At 37.9% G+C, this 20,523-nt stretch overlaps 1 protein-coding gene across 6 annotated transcripts in view; it reads right to left on the bottom strand.

The window, feature by feature from the left end:
- Positions 1 to 20,523, bottom strand: part of ARHGAP24 (Rho GTPase activating protein 24) — a 466,342-nt gene that overhangs the window by 135,781 nt on the left and 310,038 nt on the right. Inside the window, exon 1 of one of the 6 annotated variants that reach the window (XM_052641704.1) lies at positions 18,446 to 18,464. The exons of the other annotated variants lie outside the window; for them this stretch is intronic. The gene's annotated coding sequence lies outside the window, so the exon portion shown is untranslated. Of the gene's footprint in view, positions 1 to 18,445; positions 18,465 to 20,523 lie in introns of those variants that run through there. 6 annotated transcript variants of the gene reach the window in all.

The following is a 20,523-nucleotide window of genomic DNA, read 5'->3' as shown; positions in this document are numbered from 1 at the left end:
CATTTAATTTATATTCATGACAAGCTTCTTTTTCCTTGTGGTTTGTGAAATGAAAATAAATATTTATGAAATCACCTTTGTTCTGCTTTCCCCACAGTGTTTGAAATAGCAAGGAAGTTTGTTCCTGCTAATAGTTTTTTTTATTATCCTGTACTAGTAAATTCCTCAACAGCAAAAAGTTTGCTTTGCTCACTACTGTACACTCAATGTCTAGAACAGAGCTTGGCACAAATGCTCAATAAATACTTGCTGAATGTTGATTTCTTAAACGTGTTCATTCCAGAATGCTAATTGAGCCACTGCTTATAACAACACAACAAAAATGGGAACAGCCTATGTATCCAGCAGAAGGGGAATAATAAATATTGTTTGATGGATAAAAATCTATGAGATGTGCATGATATGTCAAATTTTTAAAAAAATGAGTTACCAAATGAAGAACAATATATCATAGTTTTTAAATATTAAGAATATACATAAAAGTAGTGATAGAAAAAATGTATTAAAATGTTAAGACAGCTTAGTATTAAGAGTGGGTTTGGAAGGAAAGAATAAGAAAACTACTTTCACTTCTTATTTTACATAATTTCTTTAAAAAATACTTTTATTATTACAATAGCATGACACGTGCTTTGTAAAAAGTAAGTGCTGATAAGGAGGACTAAAAAAATTAAAACATCTTTATCTTTTAAAATTTAAAACATAGATCTTTATCACTGGGCATCCATCTACATAAAGATATTTTTTTAACCAAAATGAAATCATTCTGCACATAAGGCTTTTCTAGTAAATAACACCTATATTTTCATTTCAGTAAATTCTCATCTGATCTAATACAGAAGAAATGTTTGTAATTGTCTTCATCAAAATTAAACTTCTGTTCTTAGAAAGACATACCTAAGTAAAACAAAAAGGCAAGCTCTGTGCTGATAGAAAATATTCACGATACATACATTTATCTGACAAAAACCTTCTATCCATAATATATAAGGAATTCTTACTACACATTAATAAGAAGATAACAAACCCCTTAAAATAAACTAGCAAAATATGTGAACAGTAAACCAAAGAAAATATATAAAAGGCCAAAAAGTATATAAAGAGATACCAATGTCATTAGCCATGAGAAAATCAAATTAAAACCACAATGAAATTCCACTAAGTTCTACCTACTAGAGTAACCAAAATTAAAAAAGAAAAAATTACTGACATTACCAAACAGTAGCCAAGATGTGAAGCAAGTGAAACTATCATATATACTAGTGAGAATATAAAATGGTACAAATCATTTGGAAAAGAGTTGGTCAATTTCTCATACAGTTAAAAATGCATTTTGCAAATTACTCAGCCATTCTTCTCCCAGGTTTCCCTCAAGAGAAATCTAAACTCATGTCCAAAAAAGATTTGTGTATGATGTTTATAGAGGCTTTATTTATAAGAGCCCCAAACTTGACCCAATGGTATTAAAAATTGATTTTATATGGAAAATAGCACATCACTTATAGAGGGCAACTCCAAAGCCAGTCTGAGGCAATGAGGGACTTCTCAGTATCCTGCTTTTCCAGATAGAATGGAAACATCATGGGAGTCTCAGCCTTCATGTAGGCTATCAGACTGTCTAACTAAGCCTAGACTTGGTGGTCCTGTCTGAGCCCTCTCACTCAAATGTAGGATTAGAATGTCTAGGTTTAATTTCACAGAGCCTTTTCTCTGTGTAACCCAGTCATGTTTTGTTCCACTTCAGATTTAGATTTCTGTGGTGTAGAGAAGAGAGAGTAGATTTAGAGTCTGAAAAACTTAGTTTCTCTTTGGCTTAGTGTCTCTCACGTTCTTATACACAGACATACACGCAAATAATGTTTGGCTGCACTGGACTGGTAATCTAATACAAACAAACTCACAGGGCTAGTGTGAATACTACATGAGATAAACCACAAAAAAATTGTTTTTCAAAATGGAAAGAGCTCCACCAGTATTCGATCTTAGCTGCAATCCTCAGGAGTGATGGTGGTAGGCTTCATACAAAGTAGATTGCACCTGGCTACCTGACATTCTGCTATAGGAACAAAACAAAGTTAACATGAAGCTAGGACTTTGAAAAGTATAAGGTCTAGAAAATAGCCTCTTGTTCTTAAGGCAACCCCAGGAGTTTAAAGGTACCAAGTGTTGTTTTTCTTTTGGAAATGCTGCCCGTTAGGTGTTGGAACTAATGACACGCATGGCTAAGGATCTATTTCCTATATTGTGAAGTCATCCCTGAAAATACCATTTCAAGTGGCAGAACTCCAGGGACCAAGGGCATATGAGATTTCTGAGCTCACTCACTAGCTCAGCATAACCCGTGGTTTCACTTTAGACCTAGTGGGAGAAACATGGTCACTGAACTGTGAGGTTTGGAGCTTTCTAGGCTAAAGGAAAAGAGAAAAGTAAAAAGAGCAATAAAGAGATGGATTCATGGAAATTTGGAACTTTCCATAAGACACCTTAAAGATGTAGAGATAATGTTTTAGAACACCTTCAATTTATAAGAAAAGTGGGAAAGTTGGGAAAAGGGAAGAAATAACTTCCCCAAGACAAAGCTGACCAACACGTTAGTCTTAGTACTTTCCTCCTCATCATTGTTGATGTTGTTGAATTTTCACCAGCTAACAATACACCAGCACCAATATCTAAAAAGGCATTGAGTCTAAATAGTGAAATCAATTTTCTAGTTTCTCAGTTCTGTAAATTCAAAATGCCATTTGTCAAGTGTGTTGAAAATGAGGACCATTCTATATTGCCTCTGTGATTTCAGTTCATGTGGACAAGATTTCTGCGGCAGTCATCATTTTATGCACTATCTTTCCATATGTAAATATACAGTTTGGATATTTTATATCTCATATTAACAAATTGACAAATGGGAGACATTTCATTGGTCAGCTCACTTGTTTCTGCTTTGAGGTACAGAAATGGACATAGTAGATTTATCCCATGCGGAGACAGTGAGGTGAACTGGGAGAAAAATAAAGAACACAGAGGCTACCAGCTCTGCCATTTACCATGTATTCAGGTATAACACGAGCTTCCCAGGTGACTGAGTGGTAAAGAGTCTGCCTGCCAATGCAGGAGACGTGGGTTTGATCCTTGAGTCAGGAAGAGCCCCTGGAGAAGGAAATAGCAACTCACTCCAGTATTCTTGCCTGGGAAATCCCATGGACAGAGGAGACTGGCAAACTACAGTCCAAGAGTTGGGCATGACTTAGCAACTAAACAACAACAAATCAGGTATAGCATACCCAGATTCACTTATTGTGAGATGTTTTCATTTGAAAAACAAGCCTAAGTCTTCTGCAGCATTGAGATGCATTACACTACTAAACCGGCAACCTGAGCGATTGATGATTGGGTCCTTAACAGTGTTGACCCACCAAATATCACCACATTCTGAACCCTAATGTTGTGAAGATCAGATCATCATTTACTTAGCCAATGAGGACTTCATGCATGTCTGAATCTGATCTCATCTGCTCCTTAAGCAGGTCTCCTAGCAGTTCCTCCAACAAGCCAGGTACACTCCCACATCTGAACCTATCCATCTGTGGTTTCCTCTGTTTGGACAGCTTGTTACACAGCAACCTCCCTTTGGCTTTGGCTCACAATTCACTACCTAGAGGTGTGTCTTGAAAATCCTACATAAAATAGTGCCCGGCTCCACTCACTCTTTGGTCTCTTTCTCTAATTACTCTGCTCTATCTTTCTTATAGCCTTTACTGCCTGGCAAGCTTTACATTTATTTTACTAAGCACTATCCATACATAATGCAATATTATTATATATCTTCTGGTATCTAAAATGTAAGATTATCAAGGACAAAGAGCCTGTCAGTTTGACTCACTGCTATATTCCCAGTATTCAGAATAGTACTTATCACATAATTTCACATTAACAAGTATTTGTTGAATGAATGAAAAAATAAATCAGGCAAATTTTCTGGGGGTTCAAAATGCTCAGGTGATATTTAAAATTTTCTTATTATAAGTTTATTGCAGACCAAGTGAAGAGTTGATAGACATTGAAGTATTATAATGTTATAAATACGTGAACCGTGAACTTCCTGATGTTCAAGCTGGTTTTAGAAAAGGCAGAGGAACCAGAGATCAAATTGCCGACATCCACTGGATCATCGAAAAAGCAAGAGAGTTCCAGAGAAACATCTATTTCTGCTTTATTGACTAGGCCAAAGCCTTTGACTGTGTGGCTCACAATCAGCTGTGGAAAATTCTGAAAGAGATGGGAATACCAGACCACCTGACCTGCCTCCTGAGAAATCTGTATGCAGGTCAGGAAGCAACAGTTAGACCTGGACATGGAACAACAGACTGGTTCCAAATAGGAAAAGGAGTAGGTCAAGGCTGTATATTGTCACCCTGCTCATTTAACTTATATGCAGAGTACATCATGAGAAATGCTGGACTGGAAGAAACACAAGCTGGAATCAAGATTGCCAAGAGAAATATCAATAACCTCAGATATGCAGATGACACCACCCTTATGGCAGAAAGTGAAGAGGAACTGAAAAGCTTCTTGATGAAAGTGAAAGTGGAGAGTGAAAAAGTTGGCCTAAAGCTCAACATTCAAAAAACGAAGATCATGGCATCTGGTCCCATCACTTCATGGGAAATAGATGGGGAAACAGTGGAAACAGTGTCAGACTTTATTTTTTGGGCTCCAAAATCACTGCAGATGGTGACTGCAGCCATGAAATTAAAAGACGCTTACTCCTTGGAAGAAAAGTTATGACCAACCTAGATAGTATATTCAAAAGTAGAGACATTACTCTGCTGACTAAGGTCCGTCTAGTCAAGGCTATTGTTTTTCCTGTGGTCATGTATGGATGTGAGAGTTGGATTGTGAAGAAGGCTGAGCGCGAAAGAATTGATGCTTTTGAACTGTGGTGTTGGAGAAGACTCTTGAGAGTCCCTTGGACTGCAAGGAGATCCAACCAGTCCATTCTGAAGGAGATCAGCCCTGGGATTTCTTTGGAAGGAATGATGCTAAAGCTGAAACTCTAGTACTTTGGCCACCTCATGCGAAGAGTTGACTCATTGGAAAAGACTCTGATACTGGGAGGGATTGGGGACAGGAGCAGAAGGGGACGACCAAGGATGAGATGGCTGGATGGCATCACGGACTCAATGGACGTGAGTCTGAGTGAACTCCGGGAGTTGGTGATGGACAGGTAGGGCTGGCATGCTGCGATTCATGGGGTCGCAAAGAGTCGGACACGACTGAGCAACTGAACTGAACTGAAAAATGTACTGGACGAAGTTTTTGCATGTACTCCAGAAAGTTTTAGCAGAAATATGATGTTTAGAAATTCCCAACAGAGTTCATAAATGGATGTGCCCTCAAAATTCCCCCTTTTATTTCTAGAGCCAGCTGGCATCTAAGATCTTTTGAAAGAATGTATGAATTTGGATTTATTTTGGCTAAATTATATTCTAGCCTTTGCAAGAACTGAGCTATGAAATGGTGGCAAAACTATTGTAAATCTCGCTATGACATCTTACCCTGAAATATGCATAATCAAATAGTTCTAAAGGTGGTCCTCTGACTGAAGCATAACTTTCTATAACTATATTTTAGATATCAAACTTTGTGAACTTGTTCCTTTATTGCTTTTCTTAACTAAAAGGCCAGAAATCAGTTTTTCTGAGACCCTTCTCATGGTGATTAAAACAGTACTGGAATTCAGACAAATTATTTTTTATCAAGGTAACAGGGCAGAGTGAAAGTTGGGTTAATAACCACATCGTGAGGTGTGAGAATTACCCTATTACGATTAGGTGAGAATTAATTGATTGTTTTATAGTTATTCCAATAGGAAATGTAAAAGTGTTGACTTCAAAAAAGCACTTACCTAATCCTAATGATGGATAGTAACTGATCTATGATGTATGTCTACATACTCATTCTACCAGAGAAGCAGAATTAAGATATTAAAGTACTATCTCAATATAAAGCATCATTGATCAAAAATCCTGACTTGATTGTGAAATGCTGAGTTCTCCAATCTCTTACTTCGCTGGGAGCAGAGCAGAGAGTGAAGACAAGCTGCTACAAGAGGACAGCTTTGTTTGTTTTGCCTTCTACCAATGCCTAACATTCCATAGAAAAGCAGTAATAACCAGAAATACTTAAAAAAGATCTTTTTGCTTTAAAAAGAATAATCACCAGTAAATCTTCTTAGTAGCTAAATAAACCTTTCTATCGACTTTGAAATCTTTGCTATTAAGAAAAAGTGAGTCCTAGTCTAACCTTCTCAGTACCCACTAATGGAAACTGTTTTTTTAACTTAATTTTCCTTAATCCTATTAACATAAGTGGAAGCTCCCAATTCATAATTCATCATTTATTATTTATTAAACTTAGAAGGTTTTCCCTAAATGTAATAGATGCTGATGAGAAATACGGCAATGTCTTGTACGTTCTAAGTAAAACATATTGAAAGGAGAGGGAATAATAAGAGAGGGAAAAAATCCTAAGGAAGCAAATGCAAAAACTGTATTAAATTCAAAAATATATACACAGATATACAGTAATGCATTACATGACTGCATACATTAATGTTTCTGTAGTTTGAGAGGGAGACACACGAGTAAGAATGGGATTTTTCCACTTACTACCCATGTGACTTTAGCAGGAGGAGCTAAAAAGCCTCTTGATGAAAGTGAAAGAGGACAGTGAAAAAGTTGGCTTAAAGCTCAGCATTCAGAAAATGAAGATCATGGCATTTGGTCCCATCACTTCATGGGAAATAGATGGGGAAACAGTGGAAACAGTGTCAGACTTTATTTTTGGGGGCTCCAAAATCACTGCAGATGGTGACTGCAGCCATGAAATTAAAAGACGCTTACTCCTTGGAAGAAAAGTTATGACCAACCTAGATAGTATATTCAAAAGTAGAGACATTACTCTGCTGACTAAGGTCCGTCTAGTCAAGGCTATGGTTTTTCCTGTGGTCACGTATGGATGTGAGAGTTGGATTGTGAAGAAGGCTGAGCGCCGAAGAATTGATGCTTTTGGACTGTGGTGTTGGAGAAGGCTCTTGAGGGTTCCTTGGATTGCAAGGAGATCCAACCAGTCCATTCTGAAGGAGATCAGCCCTGGGATTTCTTTGGAAGGAATGATGTTAAAGCTGAAGCTCCAGTACTTTGGCCACCTCATGCGAAGAGTTGACTCATTGGAAAAGACTCTGATACTGGGAGGGATTGGAGGCAGGAGGAGAAGGGGATGACCAAGGATGAGATGGCTGGATGGCATCACGGACTCGATGGACGTGAGTCTGAGTGAACTCCGGGAGATGGTGATGGACAGGGAGGCCTGGTGTGCTGCGATTCATAGGGTCGCAGAGAGTCGGACACGACTGAGCGACTGAACTGAGCTGACCTGAACTAATCTCTATTGGTCATAGTTTTTTTAAATCTTAACATGCTAAGTTCAATATACATGTAATCTAATAAAATAGAATGTTTCATCCTTTCTTTAAAATTCATTACCTGTCTACACATCCCTTGTTCCATCCTGCTCAAACATAACTTGCACGACAGTTGTATACACACATTTACACACTCATGTGTACATGTGTACACTCACATACACATCTATGTCCACTGTAGGAAAGGAAAACAATGTGGAAAAATATTTATCCTGCAAACAACTGAATTTTACTCTAGTTACAGTTGCATATTTTTTCAATCTAATGACACTATAACATCTTCCATGTCATGTTCAGTATTGTACTATTAATTCTACAGAACAAAGAATGTTAAAAATTTTTCCTGAGAACTAACAAAAATCACATGAAAAATGACTCGTGAGAAAGGTTTAGCTTTGAATGAACAAACTTTCCATAAACTGCCTCTCCATGAATATATACAAATTTATATTTGTCAGAAATTATGTTAAATTATAATATTGGATATAGAGAATCATTATTTCTTATATTTTTATTATGCACCAATCTCTAAATTCAGATTTATCCTATCAGTTGGAATGAATGTTTAAGGAATATTGGTATATTTTGGTTTAAATATGATTATCCTATTAGCTTAGCTAAGAAACTGTACATTATTTATAGAAACCACATATTCATGGTGGTTTCTATGAATCTGCCTTCTAATCTACAATGGATGAGTTAAAAGACTTCAAGTCTAAAGTTATGAATCTATGTTTCTTATCATGAGTCTCCTTTGGATCTTCTGTTACTTGCATCTTGAATATGGATATGAGCTTTACCACTTACTAGCTGTTAAACTTTTCCTTACCTGTAAATCTCAGAAAATAATATAACATAGAACTAGAATGCAGGTTTCCTGATAAATGGTGCAGTTTTGATTCTGTTAATCTATTTTATGTTATGAGAGAGAGAAAATAAAAGAGCTATCTAACTAATCTAGCATTTTAATGGCAGTATTAACCTAATAGAAAATCTTACTGTACCATCAATCTAATATTTTAAAAATGTAAAGGCAATATAAAAATTCTAATGGTAACTTGTATATTTGACTCAATAATAATGACAAATTTATTACTCTGCCCATGAGCTCATCTCTTATGGATAATTATAAGAAAAAAGTATAGTATACTTCATACCCTATGCATTTTAGTTTTTTTCACACATTTAAAACTTATTAATTTAATACATAATTTTCATCCCTTCCACATTTTTCCATTTTTACATTAGTAATAAGGAAAAAATATGAAAAATTACAAAGAGAGAGAAAAAAATTGAACTGAAATATGCAAGAAGCTTTTGAGTAAATTTTGGAAGGGAAAAAAACTGGAGACCATTTATAAATGAATATTTGTTGATTATACAATTTTCAAATATCTTAATGTGAATGTGGTATTTCCTCATGTGAAGTTTTTTATTTTTACTGCTAACTCCACCTGGTCAACGATGAATCTACTTGGCATTATCAAGGGCAGTCAGTGGTCATAGAAAACAAACATAATCACCAAAGGAGAAAGAGAAAGGAGTGATAAATTAGGCAATTAGGATTAGCAGATACAAACTGTTACTTCTAAAATAGATAAACAACAAGGTCCTACTATTTAGCTTACTGTGGGGAACTATATTCAACAACTGTGAAAACCATAATGGAAAAGAACATGAAAAATAATATATATGTATGCACTTGGCTGTATACCAGAAACTAACCCAACACTGTAAATTGACTATGCTTCAATTAAAAAAAAAAAAAAGCAGTCAATGGCATGGCCTGACTGACTTTGAAGTCAGAATACCATTTGCTCCTGGTGGGTTTTTGGCTGGCTTATCTGACCTCCCTAAGTCTATCTATCTTCCATGTGTACATCAGGGGCATTGATATCACCCTACCAATGAGCTGGGAGAACCAAACGAGACAAGTTACACAACACACTTGGCACAGAGAGTCGCTCAAACAACATGAGTTCCCTTCCTCTTCCCCTAATGCCAGCTGGCTGGCAGGCCACATTAAACAAAAAAGGAAGCTGTGTTCTCCTTTTTCCAGACAGCTGGTAACCCAGACATCACAGGCCTTTACAAACAATGTTGACTTATTTTTGCCACAGCTGATGTGTATATAACGTGCGTTGCCAGTTCTCCTCATGGGTTGAGTTCATGACCATGGAATAATTGACTTGTTTTTTCTTTATTGTTCCTCATTTTATGGGACCCAATTGAGGTAAAGTGGCAGTTTCATTATGTTTTGTACATTTCACAGACCTGGAGGACTTCGTTTATTGTCTTGTAATAACACCAACAAAAATGTTTTATACTGTTTTGTCCCCATCCCAGCCCTCTAATGTATCTCCTGTTAAGCCTTCCAATCTGTGGATGCAGGTACTGGGAAACACGGGTTCAATAACTTGCCCAGCATCACCTGGGTAAAAGGGACAGAGTTGGGATTTGAACTGATACATTCTGATCACAGAGGCTATGCTCTAAATTCATGGAAGTGAAAATGAGAGAGCTTGATGCTCCCATGGAGTGAACACAGGCTTTAAACTCCCATCTGCTTTCCACTGCACAGAGGTCAGGGTATAGAACATACCACTGAATACCAGAATGATGGCAATTATGCACTTATTTAAAAAGAAAAACTCTGGAATTTCCTCTTGAGTGATACATATGCATCTCCTCATTTTTTAAAAAAAATATTTATTTGGCTGTGCCAGGTCTTAGTTGTAGCATGTGTGGTTTTCAATCTTTATTGTGGTGTGTGAGATTTTTTTTTTTTAACTTGTGGTACAATCTAGTTCCCTGATCAGGGTTTGAACCCAGACTCCCTACATTGGGAGCATGGAGTCTTAGCCACTGGACCACCACAGAAGTCCTTGCATCTCCTTTTATACCACTTAAGTAGAGTGCATGTTTAACAGGCAACATAGTTTAGAAGTGGTCAACAGAGGATGAGATGGTTGGATGGTATCACTGACTCAATGGACATGAGTTTGAGCAACCTCTGGGAGATAGAGAAGGATGGGGAAGCCTGGCATGCTCCAGTCCATGGGGTCGCAGAGAGTCGGACACAACTGAGTGACTGAACAGCAACAACAAAAATATTCAGTGGTTTCAGAGGCACATTCCTCCTCTTTTGGGTCTCTGCTACCTATGGGGAAAGGGTAGCATAAGCTGGCTTGTGTTGTAAGTGCTTAGACTAGTGCCTGGTACACAGTGGGAACTATATTAATTATTTACTATTTTGTTAACATTTTAATGTTATTATTATCATTTACAACCCAGAGGCTGCATAACATAGTGTTTAAGAGCCCAGATTTGTGAACCACGCTGGCTGGGTTCTGACTTCAAATGCACTCTTAACTAGCCAAGACCATGGCTAAGTTGTTACTTAACCTCTTCATTTTCCTTACTGATGAAATGAGAATAATAGAGCTTATTGCATAACCATAAGAATTACTGGGAATAGTTCCTGGTTTACATAAGTCCCATATGTGTATTATATTTTATTACTGTTATCATCATCAATTTTATCTATCTTACTATAGGAATAGTTTTGTTTGTTCATTTGTTTTCCTTTGTTTGTTGTTTTTTTGGGTATTCTGGGCCCTGATGTCTAGTTGGTGGAACTTAGTTCCCTGACTAGGGATCAAACTTGTGCCTGCTCCAGTGAAAGCATGAAGTCCTAATCGCTGTACCACCAGGAAAGTCTCAATTTTTGTTTTTACTAGAATTATTTCTTCAAATGAAACTGGACACAAAAGTCCAATATACATAAAGCAGATTTTATATTGTATGGCAATGTGCATAAAGCCAACACTGTCTGGATAAATGGGGGTAAGAATTTCTTCCTCTGACCTCACCCTAGCACACCTGCACAAAAGGCAACATTCCGGGAGCACATTTCATTCAGCAGTGTTAAACAGTCCTGGGCACCAGCAGGGTGCTCCTTGGCAGGCTATAAAGTTGAATTGAGGAGGGTTGATTAAGCAACAACTTAAGAGCTCCTGGCCTCTTTTGACTTGAGGCTAATTGAGTTTGGACCCGACTCGGCTATTTGATAGTTGGGAAGTAATTCCATCCCTTTAACACTCAGTTGTTTCCTCCTTTGCTGTGAGATGGAAATGACCCTATGACCACTTCATAGGGTTGTATCTGGATAAATAAAAATTTAGTGTAAGTATTTATATCATCTCAATGACACACAAGCCCCAAATTATTGGTGTTCAAATAATCTAAAAAGAATTCTTCCATCACTGCTTCCTCTTTGAACACTTGTCCTCAAAAAAAAAAAAAAATGAAATTATATGAAAGGATTGTACTTTTATAATAACATCTTCTACTTTTACCCATCTGGTAGAAATAGGAAACTAATGTACTGCATTTGTTTAAAATAGGAGTTATCAGCAGTTGATTTTGGAGTTTCAAAATCTGCCCATACTTCCTATTTTAAGTAAACAACCTAATTTGGATACATCAAAATTTGCACTGAAAAGCAAGCAGGTACACATTTTGAAAACTACATATTTTAACCAAATATATACCAATGTTGAAAACCGTGTGTGTGTGTTTTAACAGAGCTTAAAATTATACCTTTTGAATATTTAAAACTATCTCTCATTCATATTAACTAAATCTCAGTTGCTTAAACCTGGTCTGACATTAATTACAATAGAAAGCTTCATTATGCACTCTCCCTCAAGAATAGGAAGCAACATGAAATAAAAAGATACATATTAGAGTGACTGAATTCACTAGGAAAAAGAAGAGAAACACAAGATCTCTACCCCCTTTCACATCTGAAAAGCATTTTAGAAGTTGAAAAGAAAGTTCCTATTCACAGAATTTATACAGTTTTCAATCACTAGCCCTGAAATATGAACTTGAATTAGAATAAATGAATGCAAGATTTCTAGTCTGACAATATCATCAGAAAGCCTTCCCAATAAGAAGACAAAATATAACAAGAAACTGAGGGAAACTATCAGTGTGGCCAATGCAAACAAAGAATTGTGCCCTGTTATGTGGCTCCATCCTATTTGATGTTCAGTGAATCCTTTCACACTATTTTTTTAAAAAACAAAAAAACCGCAAAGGATCCTCCCTGTCTCTTAGAAGCTGTATTAATAGAGACTCAACCGAACCCATTTCGAGAGTAAGGATTTACAAGCTGCAGGGGACTCCAATATGGGCTTCCCTGGTGACTCAGAGGGTGAAGAATCTTCATGCCAATGTAGGAGACATGGGTTCGATCCCTAAGTTGGGAATATCCCCTGGACTAGGAAATGGCAACCTACTACAGTATTCTTGCCTGGAAAAATCCCACAGACAGAGGAGCCTGGCAGGCTACAGTCTAGGGGGTTGCAAAGGGTTGGACATGGCTTAGTGACTAAACAACAACGAAAGAAAGAGACTACAGTGTACTTTGTCTCTCTTTGTTCAGTTACTTGAAAAATCAATTGTGGTAGAAGTTTCCTCTTTTATTTGGTCTTTGATCACAGATTATCTGCTAAAAAAGGTGAAAATATGTAGACATTCAAATGAGTTGATGGACACATCACCTACTTATACTTCTATTGTCACAGTTTCATGAGAGTGTTTTTCATCATGAGTCACTAAATTTTGAAAATGCATACTGTGCTGATCATACAGAAATAGGCCCTATTGAATGAAAATATTCTATTGAACTGTCATTCTAGATTCAATTTAAAATGATTCCCCATGTCCCTTGAGTACTTTTGAATTTAACATTAGTTTTCCTAAATAATTTTTTTATCAAAGTTTACTTCTGTTTATTCTGTCATGCGTTTTTCATTTTTGCTTTTTCTTATTTTTTTTTTTCCCCCAGCCAGATACGGGTTTCTTAAGAAAGGTACTTTTTACCTTTTAAGTTAATTTCAGGTAAATTAGTATTTATTTTGCATCTGCTTTGGTCAACAGATTGGAATTATTTTATCTCAAAATTATTTTATTCTCAAAAATGTTAGAATTACAATCAGAGATGTGTATATTTAGTGCTTTATCTGTAGTGATAAAGAAATTCTGTGTGAACTGTTATCAGGGATTCAAATTTGAGAAAATATTGATAAAAGGTATGAACCACTAGAAAATATCTATCCTCTGATATTCAAATTTTAATCAATATAGACACTTTCCTCTCTGAGAAAGATACTTGGAAGCAAGAACCATGTTAAGTAATACCAGTTTACAAATTGCTGTTTTTCATGTTTAGAGATAATTTGTGTGATTATTTCTGTTGAGTTCATTCTGTTTCATTACAATTTCCCAAAGCTGTGGGTGTAGCTAATATTTCATTGCCCTTGTGTGTTTCCTCTTCCCTCTGGAATTAAGTATACATCAAACATGTATTGCTTCCCAGGTGGCAAAGTGGTAAAGAATCCACCTGTCAATGCAGGAGACACAGGAGATGGAGACACAGATTCGATCCCTGGGTCAGGAAGATTCCCCTGGAGCAGGAAATGGCAACCCACTCCAGTGTTCTTGCCTGGAGAATCGCATCGACAGAAGAGTCTGGCAGGCTACAGGCCATGGACTCACAAAGGATCGGACATGACTGAGTATGCACATGCATTTATTAGCTGCGATGTAAGGCAATTAGTTGTTCATGAGAATGCCATTGACAATACTCAGGTTGTGGCAACTGACCTATGTTTTTTCATTAGAACTACATTTAGACCAGAACATCAGCAAAAAAATAAAAACAAGGAACTCAGTTCAGCCAGAGGCAGATGCAAGGAGAGGAAGAGCAGACATCATCCTCATGTGGATGATGAAGACAACAGGTGCACAGAGACAGCAGGTAAATGGAGGGGGTGTGGAATGAGTGACGAAGAGGTGAGGTATGGAAAGCATTTTTTTTGGTGTATGGATGAAAAGGAAATGTGCCTGAAGGATCACAGACCCAAATACTTTTTCCCCAGTACTAGCAGATTTTGTTTTTCCCTCAATGGACCTTATTTTAGTATTAAGTTGTATAACTCAGCTAGCTGAGTTAACTTAAACTATAGACCAGGTTGGCAGAAAAAAAAGCAACGTATACAAGCAAAGGAAATGTAGGAGAAAACATATGAGCACTCTCTGTATATAGTGATCTGAGTTTACTCCTAAGGGATAAGCTACAATGAAGTAAATTAATGATAATTGAAGTTTAACTTCTAAAGATATCCCCAGAGATAAACATTCCCTTAAAAATTAATTGCCATAGCTGTGCTGGAATAATAGCCTATACTTGCTGAGTACACATATTAACGGGGCTTCTGCATATAAACATTATTCTTTTTTCTTCTCCTCCTTGGCATTTGCAGGTTGTGCTTCTATTCTATGAGCTAGAATAGCTCCTCTCAATCTTTACTGTATAAATAAAACATGAGGTTTTAGGTAAAGACGCAGAGTTTGATTCAGTGGACCCTTAGATGAGGCTGAAGGTTCTGTATTCCTAACCAGCTCGGAGGTGATACTGATGCTGCCAATCCATTGACCACACTTTGGACAGCACTGACATAATAAAACAGCTGGTCCTATTCTCTGAATTCTCCCTGGTTTTCTTTTTGAATTATTTATTTATTTATTTGGCTGCACCAGGTCTGAGTTGCGGCACGTGGAACCTTTTAGTCGTGGCAGTTGCAGCATGTGGGTTCAGTTCCTTGAACAGTGATCGAACCCGGGGCCCTTTCTTTGGAAACACAGAGTTTCAGCCATTGAACCAGTGGGGACGTCCCTTGTCATCACCTCACTTGAGCCAATGTTATGAGCTGAATTGTGTCTACCCACCCCCCCCGCCAAAGAAAGATATGATGAAGTTCTAACCCCTGGTATCTCACATTATAAACTTATTTGGAAATAGAAACAGTCTCTACAAAGATAATTAAGTCAGTAGAGTAGGCCCTCATCTAATATGACTGGTGTCCTTACAAAGAGGGGAACTTTGGACCCAGACACAGAGACCCGCAGAAGGAAGATGATGTAAAGACACAAGGATAAGATGGCTACATACAAGCCAAAGAGAGAGGCCTGGAACCGATCCATTCCCAGTAGCCTTCAGAAAGAACACTGACCTGCCAGCAGCTTGACTTTAGACTTCCAGCCTCCTGAAGTATGAGACGGTACATTTCTGTTGTTTAAGCCACCCAGTTTGTGGAATTTTGTTATGGCAGCCTTAGGAAAGTAGTACAGATTAGTATTAACAGCTTTTCCCTGACACCTTTCTCCTCTGTGACACTTATGAACCATTTCAGCACACCACTAAACTTAGTACATCGTCAAGAATGGGAGGGCGACACTCCACACACAGATAAGGTAACACAGAGAGGTAGGTCACGTTTCTCAGGTCTGCCCAAGACAAAAGCTTGGATTGGCCCTAGAGTTGTTGCAGGCGTTAATCATGGAACTGGTTAAATCTACTGTCTGGGTTAGTTCCCCTTGTGTGTGTGTGCCTGCTAAGTTGCTACAGTCATGTCCGACTCTGCGACCCCATGGACTGTAACCTGCCAGGCTTCCCAGGCTTCCATGTGATTCTCCAGGCAAAATAAACTAGAGTGGATTGCCATGCACTTCTCCAGGGGATCTTCCCGACTGAGGGATCAAACCTGCATCTCTTTCGTCTCCTGCATCAGCAAGCGGGTTCTTTACCACTACCACCACCTAACACTCAAAGGACATAGCCTCAGACTTTTGTGAATCTCTAAATTCTCAAATGCTTCTATAGAGAATAATTTCCTTCAGAAAATGAAACTTGGAGTGGCCCTTTAATAATCCTATATGCATAGACCTAAAATAAATTATAAAGGCACTGAAATGGTTTTATACATCATTTTGTTGTTGTTGCTCTTGCTATTTAGCACATCTGGTGGACTTCTTTTTACTTAGATCATTGATACTGCCAAATTTGCACTCCATCATTTATTCAAAATTGCCCTTGTCTATGAATTCCCACTTGTTTCTACCTCTTCACATTGTGCTTCATACCCTACAAAGGGCTTTTCTTTTTGAAGCCACTTTTCTGCAATGAACCAAAGCTGTTCTATTTTTGTTTTTAAATCACACTATGAAAGTTACTAAGTTTGCAGTGAATACAAGTGGAAAGAACAATCCATATAGATTTTTATGTGAAAAGAGTAGGAAAGAATGGGGTAAACTGATCTTACTCAGTAGCTAAATGATGGGTCTGGACAAATCAGTCTCACTCCAAACATGATTCACATATATTCCTCAGCAAAGTGACAAATTACTCAAGATCTTTGCATTCACTTTAAAACAGTAAAACATAAGCTTCCAACGTCTGTGAAAGTCAAGGGTGGGGAGTTCTTGATTTTGGTACTTAGCCATGTCTGAATATAGTTCATCTCATTTTTTAAGCTCTCCGTGGTTCCCAACTGGGGGTGGTACCACTCCCTGAAGGGATGTATGGAAAAGTGTAGGAGCGTTTGAGTTTTCACAAGAAATGGAGGGAGTTATTGGCATTTAATGGGCAAGGCCTGGGGAAACTAAATAAAGCAAAGCAAGAGATAATAAATCTTTGCCCCTCACCAAACGCCTATAGCTTCTCTATGTTGAGGTCCTCCACCCATTTGGACATTTCTTTAAGATTAATGGTCTTGCCAGTTTGGGCTCTGGGTTCACCTCTTGACTTCTACCAGAAACCATGCTGACTTCACAGGTTTCTTTGTCTCTGATTTAACAGGTGTGTCATTCCTTTGCATGTTCAAAGAATGCTGGTTTCTCACCCCCTTCACTTATGGGCTGTAATAAAGAACATACTGTGTAACTAACACATCTGTTCTGGATTGCTGCTGTTGTTTTAGCATTATAGACAAATCTAACACTGTATTTCAGACAGGATATCTTGAAGATGTTTTTAAGCATTCTTTTTACAACCATCCAGCTCTCTCCACTATTACAGTTATGGTCTCATTTCCTCCTTTTTTACTTCTTTCTTCAAACACAAATAAGCACCTGCTCTAAGACATGGTGTTAAGACTCATGGAAGAAGGTTACATATAATGATAATCAGATCTTCCTTCCAGTATAGTCAGATTTACCATCTTTTATTTCTCATTATTTATTTTCCTATTCTCCCTGATAACTTTTCCCAACTTTGAGCTTTTGTCTGATCTGAAAAAAAAAACGCTCCTCCACAAAACTGTGGCAATTATATTTGCTAAAATATCTCCTTTCACATCTATATTGATTAGCTTTTTAATGATTTTTCCCACCAAAAAACAAGTCTACATACATATTTTATCATTTTAACCTTAAAATTTGTAATGTATGCTAACGTCAGAGATGTTACAAGCTGAAGCTTAAAAGGTTAAACAACTTTCCCACAGTAAAACAACTTGTTCATGGATTTCAAAACAGGTCTAACAGCCCCTAATGCCTGTGTTCTTAATGAATATAAAATATTCCTGATAATTAAAATCACCTTCTTGTGACTGCTAGTGAACTTTATATGCCCTACTTTTAAATCTCAGCATAGACGCACTTGACCTTCATTCTCAGTGCCTTGGCTAAATTCATCACGACTGTTTTAGAAAAGCGGTTATACTTTCCAAGTTTCTATTAAAAATAAAAAAAAAATAGTTTAAAAACTTCCCTGGGTTTCTTAGCTAATACAAAACCACAGAGCAGAAGTTCCAAATATAACTAGGTAGTCCTCTGTGATTTTTCAATGTCTGAAGCTTTTGAAGTGCTGTGAATGTGCCTTAATCTGTTGCTAGGAACACTGCACACTGCTCCAAACAGCCTGCCAGTCTGAGAAACCTAGCGTGAATGACATAAGTGTTTCTTTCATCCAGGTCAGAGGATGGTGTACGGCGTTATGGGAGGTCAGAGGAGGGGAGGAATTCAGGATCGAGAAAGGAACTAGAGGAAAAGGAGAAGAAAGAAGCCACAGACCCTAAAGGAAAAGCTTTCCAACTGAAGCTCTTGTGCTCTTACCAAGCACACTCCCCTTGAGAGCTTTTGGAGTTGGTTCAATCTCGTCTGACAACAGCTCAGAAGGGCAGGGACACAGCTGACAATGTTTCGTTCCCTTGTCACCCCATGGAAATCACAGATGAGAAACCTGCTGATCCCACAGACAGTGAAGCCACTTTGAGACCTCAGTCACGTGTCAGATTTGGGAATCAGGAGAGTTCAGAGCAGAAATCAGCCTCATTTTTTCCCGATACTGGTCTGGTCCCAGGATAAAACACAGAGCATCTGCTTTGGAATGAAAACAAGAAATTAGTGACTTACACGTATCCCTTTCTTTGCCTCCCTTCATCTCAGGATCTTTGGTGTCTGAAAGACACGGAGAATGATGGGGAAGGTGTGTGGAGAAGGAATACTTAGAACACCTCCCTTCTGCTATAACCATCGCAATTGCCACCAAGCCCTGGCACCTCTCAAGCAGCGGGCTGTCACTTCTACTCCTGTTCTTGGCTGCTTAGTGATTCGGTCACTGTAGCATCTTCTCTGTGCAAATCAGTACATCAAAGCCTTCTTCGAGTATGCATGTATTTTCATATTTTACATCTAAATCTTTGACTCGTCTAGAATTTACTTTGGGGTAAAAGATAAGCCCTTTTCACCCTCAGATGGCTATCTTGTTGTACCCAGTTGTGCTCAGTTGCTCTTTGCGACCCCCTGGACTGTAGCTTGCGAAGCGCCTCTGTCTGTGAGATTTCCCAAGCAAGAGTACTGGAGTGGATTGCCATTTCCTGCTGCAGGGGATCTTCCCAACCCAGGGATCAGAACCAAGTCTCCTGCACCTCCTGCATTTGGCAGGCAGGTTCTTTACCACTGTGCCACTGGGAAGCCAGTGGTACCAATACCTGTTGTCAACTCAGTTATCCTTCCCCCACCGTTTCGAAGTTCCATGTTTATCACACAATAAATTCCCATGGGAAATTCCAGCAACTGGAATGGAGAACCTACATAGGGAGAGGAAGAAAATTCTCTTTCCACTGAAACACCATATGTATGCTGTCTCCTTTCCTTCATGTCCAAAAACGACGAAACAGAAATATTACGAGGTAAAACGCCACATTTCTAAGGCATCGTCTTCCTCGATTACAGGTTATTTCTCGCACAGGTTGGTCTATCCTAATTTGATAAATTAGCTATCCTATTCATCTGCTAAATGTTCTTGATCCCTCTGTGCATTACTGCTGACTCAAGGAGTAGGGCGTTATGAATGGCAGTTTTGCCAGTTCAGCTGAAACAGAATCGTTACGCAATTCATATATGCCCCTTGCCACATTTTATGCTTCTTTATACTGGCAGCTCGTCGTGGATATTTTTGTGACAAGAGACTCATCTTTTTTTGAGCAGAATAATCAACATCATTTGCTCTTCTTTCCTCAATTTCCTTATTATGAAAATCATACTGGAAACAATGCAAAAGGCTCTTAGGGAATCTGAAGAAAATTCTGCCAATGAGCTCAGGTGACTGAATCATTTATTTATCCATTAAGCAATTATTTCTTAACTTGTGTGTGCCAGGAGTTGGTTCCAACCAAAGGTGAATGGTGAGTGCATAAAGTTAAACTTTCTTTAATAATTACAGCCTATTTAAGGATTTTAACACAGCTCTAATGTGGAAGCAGTTATTGTTAGACTCCAACTCGAATAATATACTTGTCCGCTGTGTAGGACAAGTAAAATGTGCCTAGTTTTTCAATAAAGAGGATTTAGCTATTTTCGACCTTTGTGTTGTTTTAAAGTATTGAATTTAAAAAACAAAACCAACTGAACCAAAACCTTTCTGGAGTTTACTGGCAGAGGTCATGGAATTGATGAAGAGGTACATTTCATGGCAAGAGATTATTGTCCATAGCGGACCAACCAGGTGAATACCAAATTTGGCAAAATGATAATAGTAATCAATATATTTCTGTTTGGGTGTGTTAGTGTGTATTAGCAATGCCTTTTAATTTTCAGTATTTCTTAAATTTTTTTTTTTTTTTTACTGGAGTATAGTTGCTTTACAATGTTGTGCTAGTTTCTGTTGTACAGCAAAGTCAATCAGCTAT

This window comes from Budorcas taxicolor, chromosome 6 (assembly GCF_023091745.1).
Source record: "Budorcas taxicolor isolate Tak-1 chromosome 6, Takin1.1, whole genome shotgun sequence".
In the NCBI taxonomy this organism is placed as follows: domain Eukaryota; kingdom Metazoa; phylum Chordata; class Mammalia; order Artiodactyla; family Bovidae; genus Budorcas; species Budorcas taxicolor.
Note: the sequence above shows the minus strand (reverse complement) of the source record. Positions and strands in the feature narration are given on the sequence as shown.